Here is a 4,922-nt window from a genome sequence, read left to right as displayed (position 1 = left end):
TCAATCTAATTTGTAACATGGTGAAATATTTGATAGTTTCATAATAAAAAAAATCAAGTTCAAAAATAATAAAAGACATCATGTATACATTTGCACAGCAATAGATATTGAGAATTTATTTACTGAAAAGTTGTAAACTTTTATTATTAACATGAGAATTCTGGCGAGGTAGATGATTGTGATTTCACATATTTTCAATTTTCCTATAACAATAAGTTTTTACCGTATCGCACGTTGTCTAGTGGTTAGTATACCTTGCACTCACCCAGGAGGCCGGGGTTCGATTCCCCGCATGGGAATATTTTTTTATTTATTCACTAAAATTAAACAATTAATTCTAATTAATTGAATTTTCTACTAGGAACAATGAGCTTTTCTTATATCCCATGTTGTCTAGTGGTTAGGATACCTGGCTCTCACCCAGGAGGCCGGAATTCGATTCCCCGCATGGGAATATTTTTTTATTTATTCACTAAAATTAAACAATTAATTCTAATTAATTGAATTTTCTACTAGGAACAATGAGCTTTTCTTATATCCCATGTTGTCTAGTGGTTAGGATACCTGGCTCTCACCCAGGAGGCCAAGGTTCGATTCCCCGCATGGGAATATTTTTTTATTTATTCACTAAAATTAAACAATTAATTCTAATTAATTGAATTTCTACTAGGAACAATGAGCTTTTCTTATATCCCATGTTGTCTAGTGGTTAGGATACCTGGCTCTCACCCAGGAGGCCGGAATTCGATTCCCCGCATGGGAATATTTTTTTATTTATTCACTAAAATTAAACAATTAATTCTAATTAATTGAATTTTCTACTAGGAACAATGAGCTTTTCTTATATCCCATGTTGTCTAGTGGTTAGGATACCTGGCTCTCACCCAGGAGGCCAAGGTTCGATTCCCCGCATGGGAATATTTCTTTATTTATTCACTAAAATTAAACAATTAATTCTAATTAATTGAATCTTCTACTAGGAACAATGAGTTTTTCTTATATCCCATGTTGTCTAGTGGTTAGGATACCTGGCTCTCACCCAGGAGGCCGGGGTTCGATTCCCCGCATGGGAATATTTTTTTATTTATTCACTAAAATTACACAATTAATTAGGATACCTGGCTCTCACCCAGGTGACCGGGGTTCGATTCCCCGCATGGAAATATTTTTTATTTATTCACTAAAATTAAACAATTAATTTTAATTAATTGAATTTTCTACTAGGAACAATGAGTTTTTCTTATATTCTTTTTCTTGATTCTAATTAATTGAATTTTCTACTAGGAACAATGAGTTTTTCTTATATTCTTTTTCTTAATTCTAATTAATTGAATTTTCTACTAGGAACAATGAGTTTTTCTTATATCCCATGTTGTCTAGTGGTTAGGATACCTGGCTCTCACCCAGGAGGCCGGGGTTCGATTCCCCGCATGGGAATATTTTTTTATTTATTCACTAAAATTATACAATTAATTCTAATTAATTGAATTTTCTACTAGGAACAATGAGTTTGTCTTATATCCCATGTTGTCTAGTGGTTAGGATACCTGGCTCTCACCCAGGAGGCCGGGGTTCGATTCCCCGCATGGGAATAATTTTTTTTTTCTACTTTCCAAATATTGATGCACTAAAATTAAACATTTATCAAAATTTTATGGATACCTGCAAAAATTTTCCAAATTTGGTAAACATATTTCAATCAAACATATTTAGAGTTTACTGTACTTTCGAGATTCTATCGTTTCGAAATAATTTTTTTAAGTAAAAGGTTAAATTAAATTTTAACGGTTAATAGTTATCTTTATTTATACAAAACAGTTGAGTTCTATTCTGTATTACATATCAGATTACAAAATCTCTCAGAAATTTTCATGTGACATATATAAGTATAAAACATATTCATGACTAAAGTTCCATATGAAACAACAGTTTTCTATCTTAATAAAATATGCAATTTTCCATACTTAATTAGCAATCGAAACTATGAATTCTTAAGCTGTTTTGACGTACACATCTTAATCTAGTGCTTCTAAAAGACAACCCAGTAGTTGACCATTGACTTTCTGATGATATTATATTGGATATATTTAAAATGGTGATGTGAGTACAGATTGCAGCAATGACTGGAAAGGATTTTTTACTTGGTATCATATTATATTTGAGATACTCAATCAGAAGTGAAAATCCATAGCACGCTGCTTAATATCAAGCTGGCCAAAATCAATAACGAACCAGGAACATGTGGTTGCTGGACTGCATTTTTACCACAGAATCATAGGCGGTTTCTCACATTGATTCATAGTAAATGTGGTTATATTGCTTAGGATTTTCAACAGTGGTTTTCAATTCAAAGAAAATATTCAATTGCACAAAATATCAACGGATTAGGCAAATACTATTTTGTTTCTTATATATATATATATACAGCTAATAGCTACTGAAAATTTGATTGCATTGTATTAAAAATAAAATATCTTAAAATTTAAATTTGAAGACCAACAAACACTTATTACTTTAATTAATTTAGACAACAGAAAATGTTGTTTCACTTTAAGGTCTAGCTCACAGCAAAGTTTGAAAAATATCTTCACTCTTCTAACTTAGTCTCTAAAAGGAATGATAACTCTACAAATAATTTTATGCATTTTCTATTATATTACATCGTACATATTGACTTTTGCTTTTATCTTTAAACAGCTCGTTCTAGATTTCATCTATCAATTAAAATCACCATGATTTCTACCTATACTATATTTTGGATATTGTAAAGAATATGTACTATCTTTAGTTGGGTGACGCACAAGGGACATACGCAAACAATATTTTTCAATTTTATTTCAAATACTAGTTCAATTGATTCAAAACAGAAATGTTATTCTGAAACACGATATATGCGAAAATACATTTCATGACGAGAACTTGTAACCAATCAATTCTAAATCAGATACTTTTATGCGTAGCAACCATTTGTTCAATGTATCATTATCTACGAAAATATATTTCATTTATATTTTATTTTATCATTGCATCTACTGATTTTTGTATAGAAAAATATATGAACATAAAATAAATATGAAACAACGCCAATTTTAAAACAAATTTTAGTAAGCATTTATAATCGCCTTATATTTCCGTTAATATACTTTTCAAATATGCATAGTTATATAGGTAAAATTCTCAGAATAACACAAATTCATACATTTCAACACCTTGATATGTAGCTAATTCAAATTGAAATTTAGGCTTATTTTAGACATTTTAAGTAGGCACTATTTAGAAATTGCTAGTTTTTCTGTTATATGCAATAAACGCCAAAAATACACTCGTTAATTATATTAAAAAAATCTGTGAATAGTTTACTAGAATCTGAACTATATATTGTTATCAGATACAATAATAAATATTGAAAGAACTATTGAAAGAAATGTCTTTCTAAAATACCATAAACTTTGCATCGTCTCTTTAAAGTTTCGTTTTTAGAATGGATGTAATGTTATCTACAAAATATTGAATTTTAAGTAACTTTCGTAAAAACTATTTAAACAAGTTACACGTATTGTCTTACATAAAAATTAAGATATATTTTAGAACTTATTGACAAATTGAAATGTAATAATAGTAAATCCCATATATCACTAATCACTAATTTTTTGCACGCTCGTGTTCTACTGTTTGATAAAATTCTACTAAAAATCATGAGGTGTTTTTTTAATCGAACAAAGATATTAATTCACTACTGTGTTTTTGTACCTATCTCTTTTTTCATACAAAATCATATTTTTTAATTTTCAACAGGTCAAAAATGATTCGGTCCACATTTTCACTTCTATATCCGCAATCGTATTTGACACAATTTCAAATACACAATTTTGCCATGGATTGAGACCTTATTGTTAGATATTTTGATTTGTTGTCTGAAAATTCATAACTTACATTTAAAAAATAATTGAATGAGAAACTCAAAAGTAGAGTAAATTATTTTCAAAATGAATTAAAATTAAAATAAGGGAACTAAGTTTTGAACATTTTTGCAGGTATCGATAACGTTTTGAGAACGGTTTAGTTTTAGCTAAACTTCTATTTAATTGTTAAATTTTAGTGAATAAATAAAAAATCAATTAATTAGAATTAACTGTTTATTAATTTTCGTGCCTAAATATTTGAAAAGTAGGATAAAAAATGTAGGCCCACGCGAGGAATCGAACCCCGGCCTCCTGGTTGAGAACCAGGCATCCTAACCACTAGACAACATGGGATATGACCGAAATTCATTGTATTGCAATACCGTGGATAGAATTTCAATTAATTAGAATTTGCTGATTTTTAAACTATTTGGAGAATAAAATTGATAAATAAATTTTGATTTTATCAAACATTTTATTTATGTGGATAATTTTAATTTTTTATATATGTACTCAAAAGTTTATTTTTTGATATTGTTAATAAACCATGATTGCATTAGAAAAATTACAGTGAGTATTATAAACCAAATAACGTACTACATACGTTCAGTTTTATTTCATAATTATACAAGAAATAACTATAATTATTTTTTCAACTTTCTAAAGTACTAACTAAAGCAAAATGCCTTTTTTTCGAACAACATATTTAATATTTCTAATTAGTGTTTATACTCTCACTTGTACACAAAAAAATGATTTCAAAGAAACAAAACTATATTACATAATAACTGGTCACAAAGAAATTATTTGGTCCTCTTTCAGATATCAGCATATAAGCAAGTTTTGCAATAAATGCAAGCCATTTCTTATTACCGGTGGATTGATTTTTATTTAGAAGTAGTTAAAGTAAATGTTAAAAGCCAATCATTGTTTGACAGATTTCAATTTTGTTTTTTTTTGGCTTCGAATAAACTACATTGTAGTGCTTTTGAAAAATTATTATGCCATTATGTTCAAAAG

The 4,922-nt window shown here is 28.6% G+C and overlaps 8 non-coding genes across 8 annotated transcripts; 7 read left to right on the top strand and 1 right to left on the bottom strand.

Annotated features, from left to right (window-relative positions):
* Window positions 1–382: 382 nt before the first annotated feature.
* Window positions 383–454, top strand: Trnae-cuc. The gene has a single exon. It is a non-coding gene; the product is annotated as a tRNA-Glu (tRNA).
* Window positions 455–537: 83 nt separating this feature from the next.
* Trnae-cuc lies at window positions 538–609 on the top strand. Its single transcript has one exon. It is a non-coding gene; the product is annotated as a tRNA-Glu (tRNA).
* An 82-nt stretch (window positions 610–691) lies between these two features.
* On the top strand, window positions 692–763 carry Trnae-cuc. Its single transcript has one exon. It is a non-coding gene; the product is annotated as a tRNA-Glu (tRNA).
* Window positions 764–846: 83 nt separating this feature from the next.
* Trnae-cuc lies at window positions 847–918 on the top strand. The gene has a single exon. It is a non-coding gene; the product is annotated as a tRNA-Glu (tRNA).
* Window positions 919–1,001: 83 nt separating this feature from the next.
* Trnae-cuc lies at window positions 1,002–1,073 on the top strand. Its single transcript has one exon. It is a non-coding gene; the product is annotated as a tRNA-Glu (tRNA).
* Window positions 1,074–1,365: 292 nt separating this feature from the next.
* Trnae-cuc lies at window positions 1,366–1,437 on the top strand. The gene has a single exon. It is a non-coding gene; the product is annotated as a tRNA-Glu (tRNA).
* Window positions 1,438–1,520: 83 nt separating this feature from the next.
* Window positions 1,521–1,592, top strand: Trnae-cuc. The gene has a single exon. It is a non-coding gene; the product is annotated as a tRNA-Glu (tRNA).
* Window positions 1,593–4,184: 2,592 nt separating this feature from the next.
* On the bottom strand, window positions 4,185–4,256 carry Trnae-cuc. Its single transcript has one exon. It is a non-coding gene; the product is annotated as a tRNA-Glu (tRNA).
* Window positions 4,257–4,922: the final 666 nt, after the last annotated feature.

Source organism: Ctenocephalides felis, unplaced genomic scaffold (assembly GCF_003426905.1).
Source record: "Ctenocephalides felis isolate EL2017-DRISC unplaced genomic scaffold, ASM342690v1 CF-g0.4_SCAFFOLD_02315, whole genome shotgun sequence".
NCBI lineage: Eukaryota > Metazoa > Arthropoda > Insecta > Siphonaptera > Pulicidae > Ctenocephalides > Ctenocephalides felis.
This window is presented reverse-complemented; position numbering and strand designations above follow the sequence as displayed.